The following is a 9,846-nucleotide window of genomic DNA, read 5'->3' as shown; positions in this document are numbered from 1 at the left end:
CAACCTAGAGATGCTCTCACAGGAAGTTGAGGGCGGGGCCTCGGTGCTCAAGTTTGTGGACCGCCACTGAGGGACACTTGGAAAAGGATAATGCAAGCACTTGTGGATACTGTTTTCTGGTTCGGGTCCCATGGACCAAGAGATAGCAGTCCCTTATGTGAAGTCACCATGCCATTGTGCTTGAATCCTTTCTGCTTCCAGGTGGAGCCCGAGGACAGGTCAGTTTTTGGTGGCATAGGGCAGCATCAGAAGTGTGTCCAGTAGTTCACAGGCAGGCCCAATTGTCTGGAGGCCAGGATGGCCTGAAGGGGAGGGCAGAGAAGAATTGGAAGAACTTGCAGTACAGCCGACCTGCTAGAGACAAGCACCCAGAACGCTTCCATTTGGAGAGCTGTTATTTGGTGGAGCCTATGCAGAAGTTCACTTAAAATGCATCAAGGATCTCCTCCCGAAAACCTCACATACAGCATTTGAGAGAAAAATGTAGGCAGGTGGGGCTGGGCGGGGCAGGTCGGGGCAAGTCCTAAGGGGGGGGGGGGCAGGCTAGAGCAGGGCACAGGTTCTTCCAAAAGAGCTGCCCCTGGCAGCTGTTTCTGGGAAATTAGCACGTCCTTGCGACCTCGCTGCATTAACCCTCTGTGGGTCCTGCGGCTCCAGTCCACACAGCGCCAGAGCCCAGTCTCCCTCAGGACCCTGGGAGAAGGCCAGGAGGCCCAGAGGGCAGCCCAAGCCGCCTGGAACTCACTCCTTGAAACGTGGGTCCTCCCCCACAGCGAGGCCTCCCGGGAAGGAGGCTTGAGTGGCGCAGGGCGTCTTGAAACTGGTTCCGCACGGTGGCGGTAGAGCTCCAGCTATGGCCACCAGCCCTGGGCCTGAGCGCGCCTCTCCCGCCCTGGCTGTCTCAAAAAACGCCACCCAGCCAAAGGCACCAGGCAACATGGCCGCCCTGGCCTTTGCCCAGTTCTGAGGAAGCAGCTCCCAAGGCTGCTTTTTCTTTTTCAGTATTTGTGGCTTTTGGTTTCCAATGGTTTGGTTTCTGTCGTGATTCTGCCTGAGACAGGCTTTTTCCGTGTTGCCCAGGACCTACTGGAAATCGTGGCGCCAGTGCAGCAGCCTCCAGCTCCTGTCTCCTGTTGTTTTCCATCTGAACTCTGACCAAGGCCTGAGTGCCATCCTCCCCTGGGCCTCCCCTCTCTCTGAGGGAACCTTCAAGGGGGCCCTGCTCATTCAGTCTGTTCTGAGTTGAACTGCACTCAGTCTTCCTCCCTCAGTAGTTTTGTGAGTGCTGGGACCAGGTGAGAGAAATGACAGGGTGTCGGGGTCTACTGAGCTTTTGTGAGGGTCTTCTTGCTAAGTAATAACCTGCAGGAGGTCATCACAAGGAGAGACAGGAAGCTTCCTGGTAGCACCTGGCCTTTATAGCAAAGTCACTCCCAAGAAAACCTATAAATGTATGAGTAGACTGAACCGGACTCTGCATGAAGGCAGAGTCCTCGTGAGCCAATCACCTGCCGGTATTCCTTCAAGTCCCTGTAAGATATAATTTCGGGAATTGAGTTTCCAACAGAGGATCTCCAGGACACAGCCACTGAAACCATACCATGAAGAAACTTTTCAAGTTGAAACAAAAGCGCTAGGAGAGCCTCCTTTTTAAATCCCCATTGATGAGGGTTTATTTTCAACATTCCCCTATAGATTTCAGGCTGGGAAATTTGAGGTGGGAGACTTGGTGGTGGTGATATTCATGTACCTTATGTCCTGTCAGCTGTGGTGAATGCAAATCTGCTCTAATCTCAACAAGGGTATACCCATGCATTAAAATTTCGTAGAAATTTATTTTATGTGAGAGACAAAATGTTGATGAAAAGTATGGGGATGGAGCTTTTTTTCTCATGGGCACATACCTGTTTTCTGACTCCCTGGCAGGCATCATTCCTGAATCTACTTATAGAGGATGTCACAAATCATGTGATGAAATATAAAATGGAGTGTCTGGGGCTAAAACTCAGTGGCAGATGGCTGGCCTAGCTTAAGTGAAGCTTGGGCCAGAGCAAAGCACTATAAATGCAGAGTACTAGTGTAGAACATGGAGCATTAGGGATAGCACTTCATAAATACATAAACAAATAATGTAAGGGCATGTTCTTCATCTATGTTTAGCAATATATATATATGTGTGTGTGTGTGTGTGTGTGTGTGTGTGTGTGTGTGTGTATATATATATATATATATATATATATATATAAAATCTACAATAAAATCTACGAAAGTAACTACAACCTAGGGTCCCCATAAAGTCACAGAAAATAGGGGAACTGTATTCATGCCATGGGAACATGTGCGGTTCTCATGTTTAATTAGTAGAAAATGATGTATCATGCCCTCTTCTGGTGGCACATGAGGAATTATGGCCTCACATTCAATTCCTAAGACTAGGGCAGAAGGAATGCTGGAATCCCTGCTGGTCTTGGATCATGTCCAGGTCACTGACCACTTGGGTTGGTGCGTTGTTGGCTAGAGAAGATCTCCTCCGGCTTCAGCAGCTTCCACAGTTGTCTGTTTTCAGCCAAAGAGTTGATCCCCAAGGAGATAATGTGATGCTCTGGGATCTCCAGACCCAGTGACACTGTGTAAAATAAGACCTGAATGGACGAAATCCTGTGGAAAATGAAGTTCTACCAGAACAAGAGTTCTGAGGAAAGAAGAGGAAATTCAGGCCCCAGTGTGGTTTCTGATGAATAATGAAAGGCACCAGGTACTGAAAGCTGAGCTCCTGGGTGAGTCCCGTGTTGGAGGCCAGCGTGGCAAATTTGCCTGGCTTTGCTCTTCCTTCCAGCCTGCCTCCCTTTCTTTCCTTCCTGGAGATAAGAGCCAGGGTCTTACCTATTCCTTCTCAGTTTGGCATCCACTAGAAATGAAAACCAAACTTGTAATGGTGAAGCATGTTACATCAAATTGAGCCAAATGCAAGGAGCCATAGTTTCTGGAAATGACTGGCTTGATTTTCTTTCTCTCCTTTTTTTATTTTTCAAATTGGCGTGGTAGAAGCAGAGCAACAGAAAGGAAGGCTGGTTCTCTCTTGTGGGGCAATACTACCATCCTGAGGAAGTCCTTTGAAGAAGCCCCACCCCCTGAGCCCATCCTGCATGAAAGGCCTAGGAGCTGACCAAGACAGGACCCTGGGGTGCCTGAGGTCCCATTACCAATCTAGGCCTCCAGGCCTATTATTGGTCTAAGGCCAGGTCAGAGCAAAGCACCGTGAATGCAGAGTCCTATTGTAGAATGTGGAGCTTTAGGGACAGCAGGACTGAGCCTACAGGTGCCTCAGTATGCCCCGTCCTGCAAGGAGGGATCATACTGCATTCAGTCTTGATCCATCTGGACCCTCCTGGGAGAGCTGCTTCTACTGTAGGCCTCCCACTGGTCCCACCAGGTCTGGTGCCTGGGTCTACATCTGGGACGGAAGTGAGTCAGGCACACAACCAAGTGTCCTGCTGCCTACATTCCCTCTTCCCCATGTCCTTGGTGTAAACATTTTCTACTCCTTCCTAGGCAAGCATACCTGAGCTTTGGCATCCAAGAGCCCAAGACAACGGGATACCATGAGGAACCACCAGAGAAGAAGGCTGAGTGAAGAGCAGACATGGGAAGAGGTGGTCACGTGGAAAGTGAGTTCACAAAGAAGGAAGATGAAGTAGGGTAGGACCCCCCCTTTTTTTTTAAAGAGAGAGAGAGAGAGAGAATTTTAATATTTATTTTTTAGTTTTCGGCGGACATAACATCTTTGTTTGTATGTGGTGCTGAGGATCGAACCCGAGCCGCACGCATGCCAGGCGAGCGCGCCACCGCTTGAGCCACATCCCCAGCCCAAGGGTAGGCCCTTTTTGACTTTTTGGTTATTGTTTGTTCAATGTGGTCCTGCCATGGAACCCAGGACTGTGAATGTTAGATCTCACGTTAGTATCCAATAGAACCCAAAAGGAAAATTTAAGCAGGGGAGCACATTTCCCAAGACTGAGGAAAATGCAGGTCAGCCACACTTTCTGGAGTGTCGCTTCTTCTGACAATTTTTTTTTCCTTTTAAATTGGAGAGGCACACACAATGGGCCTGGAGTCAAGTCTGGTGAAAGAAAAAATTTCATAGAGTCCCACCCCATGAATAAGTTCTGCATGAATATCTTAGCAGGTAAAGGAGGCAGGGCCAATAGCAGGTCTATTGGGCTGAAGTTCCAGCTGGGCTTAGCAACCTCCTCGTTGGGGGCCATGCAGGACCAAAGCACAAAGGCAGAGTCTTGCAGAAGCAGATCCGTGAGAGACACCAGCTTTGCCTCCAATGGTGCCAAAAAAACTGGCCTGTCCTGCTGTTCTCACACAGCTTCGAGGCAGGATCCATGCGCTATTAAACTGATGTCACAAAAGGGCATTCTGTGTCTTGCTCCAATGGAGAAACACGAGGCAAGTGCCCTCAGTAACCTGTGTTGGCCTTTGACAGGGTTTCTCTGGTCCAGTCCTCACAGATTCCTACCAAGGCCCTGCCCCCAAGAGTGTTACTGGTCCCCTGGGGAACCCTGGCTCTCCAGGGTTCTCTCTTTCTTCTTTCTTTGGCTCTCCAGGTGCTTTGCTGACAGAGCACCAGTGCCCAGGTCTCCCTCAGGGCCCTGGGAGAAGGCAATGAGGCCCATTCATTCAAGCCTCCTTCCCAGGAGGCCGAGCTGTTGGTCAGATCAGGCAGGCAGGGAGTTGGAAGATCCTTGGGCTCAGATCTGGGCCTCCTTGCCTTCTCCTAGGGCCCTGAGGGAGACAGAGTCGGTTCAAGGATTGTGGCCCGTCCTGCCCAGATGGCAGCCCAAGCCTCTTGCAGCTTGCTCCACAAAAGCCAGATCCTCCCCAACAGCTAGGTCTCCTGGGAGGGAGGCTTCAGTGGAGCGCCGTGTTTGCTACCTGTTCCCTCAGGATGGTGGGAGTGCTCCAGCCGAGGCCACCAGCCTGGATCCTGAGTGCTCTTCTCCTGCTCTTCTTTTCTGTACAAGTGCCAGCCAGAGACAAAGTCACCAGGGAACATTCACCTTGGGTTTTGCTACCATTGTTGGAGTACATTCTCAATGGTGCCTTTTTCTTTTGCATTGTTTCATGGTTAATAATTTTAAAAAAAATTTTTTTTAGTTGTAGATGGAAACAATACCAATATTTTATTTTTTAATTTATTTTTATGTGGTGCTGAGGATCGAATCCAGTGCCTCACACGTACGAGGCAAGCACTCTGCCACTGAGCCATAATCTCAGTTTAAAAAATTTTTTTTCCTATTATTATTTTGTAGGGGGGAGGCATACCAGGGATTGATCTCAGGAGCACCGGACTACTGAGCGACATCCCCAGCCCTATTTTGTATTGTTTAATTTAGCAACAGGGTCTCACTGAGTTGCTTAGTGCCTTGCAGTTGCTGAGGCTGGCTTTGAACTCGGGATTCTCCTGCCTCAGCCTCCCCAGCCTCTGGGATTACAGGTCTGCATTACTGCACCAGGTTTAAGTTGTGAACTTTTGAGGTAGGTTGACCAGGAGGGCCTCCATCTGTTGGTGTTTTGCTTCAGCCTCCCAGGCCTTTCTTCTGCTTTTGTTTTTAATTTGGAATTAAGTGGAGGCATGAATCCTCACCCTGGCATCATTACTCTGGTTCTTGGGAATTTAATTTGCCCCATGGTACCTTCTCCACTCCCTTATTATTTATTTACTTTGCTTCTCTTTACTTGCCCAGCGGTTCACAGAGCTAACACAAGACCAGATAAATTACAAAGTATCTTTGACTCTTTTTCTAACACATGTGATAATTTTGAAAAAATATATAGTCATATATGTGTCCTTCAGAGTTGAGAGGTAGATCAGTCATGCATCCTAGGCATTTTTTTTTCCATGCTATAAGAATACTGGAGGGTTACTATTTTGTAAAAAATAAAATTTTGCCAGTTGTCCTGGTGCATGCCCGTGTCCTGGTGGCCAGTATGGGTAAGACAGGAGGAACGCAAATTGCAAAGTTGCTACCACGTAGCGAGACAATTAGTTACCTTAAAAGATCCTGTCCCAAAATAAAAACTCATTAGAAGTTTAAGAAAAGGATTGGGCATGCTGCTCTGTGGTTGAGCATTCGTGGGTTCAATGCCCAGTACCAAAGCCAAAAAAGGAATAAAATTTGTTTGGCTCATGGTTCTGGAGACAGGAATGTCCACGAACATGGCCTGGGGATGTGCATGCTATCATGAGGCCAGACAGAGCAGTCCCGCTGAAGAGTGTTGACTCTGATAGCAAAGTCACTCCTGAGCACACCTATTAGTCCCTGAATGGCCTGATCTCTGCATGAAGGCAGGGTCCTCATGAGCCACTCACCTCCCACAGTCCCTCCAAATACCATCAACCTGTAATTCAGGGATTCAGGTTTCAACCCAGGAATTCCAGGGGACACACACTGCCCTTTCGGAGATAGGTCATGCTGTCATTTCAATGTTTGTTGGATGCTGTGGTTTCCATCAAAACCACTAAGACACCAGGTCAGGAGTTCATAGCTGTGATCCTATTGACAAGGAATTTCACCTTTCTCCTTTAGGCTTCAAATGTATGAAACAGAGTTTTAGGAAGGATAACATTCATGAGAGTTCATGTTCCTCAGCTCCTCAATGCTGCGTTAAATAGAAGTCTGCTCTAAATTATGTTAGGAGCATTAATTCAAATTTATTATGGATTTTTTTCCCCTCAAGTGAGACTGATTGTGTAGAATGTAGGTATAGATTTAACAATATACATAGAAAGAATCCAAAAGGTTAATGGGTCATCTGGAAGGTTTCCTGCTGATGCTTTTCTTTGTTTTAGCACATGCTCCTTTTGGACTCCTCCTCAAACATCACTCTTTAATTCACTAAATTCTAGGGCTTTCTGGCCCATACCTATGATCCCAGCAATATGAGAGGCCAAGGCAGGAGGACTGCAAGCTAGTAGGCAGACTCAGCAATGAGTGAGGCCCTAAGCAAGTTAGCAAGAGCCTGTTTCCCGAGAAAAAAATTAAAATTTCAGGGGTAGGGTGGTATGGGGTTTGTTGCTCAGTAGTACAGCAAAAATGCAGAAATAAATACTTTCTTCGAAGGGGAAAAAAAACCTATTTCTTGATGACGTGATTCTGTAAGCCTTTTTTTTTTGTGGTGTTTTTTCAGACAGGAAGGGCGGGAGAAGAGCTCTCAGGCAGAGGGCTGGTGGCCATGTCTGCAGCTCTACTGCCATCGTGCGGAAACAGTTTCACAATACTCAGCTCCATTCAAACCTCCTTCCCAGGAGGCCTAGCTGTTGGTCAGATTGGCAAGCAGGGATTTGGAGGATCCTTAGGCTCAGATCTGGGCCTCCTTGCCTTCTCCTAGGGCCCTGAGGGAGACCTGGGCACTGGCCCTAGAGGTCGGTTCAAGGACTGTGGCCTGTCCTGCCAGTGTCTGGGCCTTTGGCGCTTGGCGGGTGGGTTGCTCATCTCTACCATAGAGGAGTCCATCAGGCCAACGGGACCTATGCAGGTTGCTGCCGGGTACTTCTGTGATCAGCGAGGAGGAGAGCCACCGCAGCCCATGATAAGCATAGACATGGTGGCCATGCACAGCTGTGGCTGCAGGCACAGCTCTGGGGGCACTACCTTCTGCCTGCAGCACATAATCTCCTCTCTGCTTGGGACACATCAGCCCTGGACATCAGTAGCTAAGCATGGAACAGCTGTCTTGCCTCTGGTTGTTGCCCTGCCAAAACAACTGCCCCCAGCCCCTGCTTCAGGGATTTCAGCTCCTCCCTGCACTGGGCGCCTTAACCCTGGGCGATCTCCCTGCATTGCAATTCCTCAGTGGGTCCCTCCGCTCCAGTCCACACAGCTCCGAATCGAAGTCCCGCCCCACGACTTCCTGTGACACCAGCTCCTGCCCACTGCTAGTCCCCTCAGGTCCCTGGCTCTCCAGGTTCTTTGCTGGGAGCGCGCCAGAGCCCAGTCTCCCTCAGGACCCTGGGAGAAGGCCAGGAGGCCCAGAGGGCAGCCCAAGCCGCCTGGAACTCACTCCTTGAAACGTGGGTCCTCCCCCACAGCGAGGCCTCCCGGGAAGGAGGCTTGAGTGGCGCAGGGCGTCTTGAAACTGGTTCCGCACGGTGGCGGTAGAGCTCCAGCTATGGCCACCAGCCCTGGGCCTGAGCGCGCCTCTCCCGCCCTGGCTGTCTCAAAAAACGCCACCCAGCCAAAGGCACCAGGCAACATGGCCGCCCTGGCCTTTGCCCAGTTCTGAGGAAGCAGCTCCCAAGGCTGCTTTTTCTTTTTCAGTATTTGTGGCTTTTGGTTTCCAATGGTTTGGTTTCTGTCGTGATTCTGCCTGAGACAGGCTTTTTCCGTGTTGCCCAGGACCTACTGGAAATCGTGGCGCCAGTGCAGCAGCCTCCAGCTCCTGTCTCCTGTTGTTTTCCATCTGAACTCTGACCAAGGCCTGAGTGCCATCCTCCCCTGGGCCTCCCCTCTCTCTGAGGGAACCTTCAAGGGGGCCCTGCTCATTCAGTCTGTTCTGAGTTGAACTGCACTCAGTCTTCCCTCCTCTGTAGTTTGTGAGTGCTCGGACCAGGTGAGAGAAATGACAGGGTTCAGTTTGTTTTTTACTCTTTTTAGGACACAAGAAGTTGGGAATCCAACGTGTCAATATGTATGTCTTCCAGAGAGCCAATGTGCACATGGTGATGTGTCTTGGTCTAGGTTCTGTTGCCATAACAAAAATACCTGAAGCTGAGTATTTTGTAAGAAATGGACATTTCTTGTCCTCATGGTTGTGGAGATGGGAAATATGAGTCAATGACCTCCCAGATGTTCTTCAGTTCTCGTTAACTCATAATTTTGGGAATGAAGTTTACAACAGAGGATTTACAGGACACAAACACTGAAACCATACCATGAAGTAATTCTTTAAATCGAAACAAAATCACTAAGAGATGTCTACTTTTCTAAAGTGTTATTGATGTGGGTTTATTTTCAAGGTTCTCCTTTAGATCTCAGGCTGAGAATGTTGAGGTAGGAGACTAATATTTATGTACCTTATGTCTTGTAAGCTGTGTTGAATGCAAATCTGGTCTAACTAAGGATTTCATTATGAAAACCAAACCTATAGTATTTGAGAAGAAAATATTGGCCTACCTCTTGCTGACCATGAATGTGTCAATTGTGTCTAGAAAACACTGCTGAAAGCAGAGTTTAGAGAAGACAGACTGGATGGTCAGGAAGTCATCTCCTTTTGCCTCAAAAAACATGAATGATGTACAACAGGAAGAAGGAGCTAGCAGAATAAGTGAAAAAAGTTTCTATTATCTGGAAACCTTCTTACGCTCACAATTTTTGAAGAAGCTGTTTCCATAACTTTTGAATTGTGCTCCAATCAAGATGGGATGCGCTGGGGATGTGGCTCAATGGGTAGCGCGCTCGCCTGGCATGCATGCGGCCCGGGTTCAATCCTCAGCACCACATACAAAGATGTGTGTCCGCCGAAAACTGAAAAATAAAATATTTAAAATTAAGAAAAAAAAAGATGGGTACGCATGTATCACTGCAGTGTGTTGACTTTATAACTTCTTTGGATAAAAACGCAAAATGGTACAGCTGACTGCAATGGTGGTTCCTGCACCTGTTTTTCCCGGAAGCCGTGGCCAGGGGCAGCTCTTTTGGGAGAACAGGAACCTGAGCCAGGGCGTCTGTTTCCTGTGTTGTTGCTGCCGCCACCTGCAGGCAGCAGCTAACTCCAGGAGAGCTGGTTATGTAGTGACAGTTGTGCCTGGCTACTGGGTCTGCACTCATCAGGGGCTGA

The sequence above is a fragment of the Spermophilus citellus genome (genome assembly GCF_964194105.1).
Source record: "Spermophilus citellus genome assembly, chromosome: X".
NCBI lineage: Eukaryota > Metazoa > Chordata > Mammalia > Rodentia > Sciuridae > Spermophilus > Spermophilus citellus.
This window is presented reverse-complemented; position numbering follows the sequence as displayed.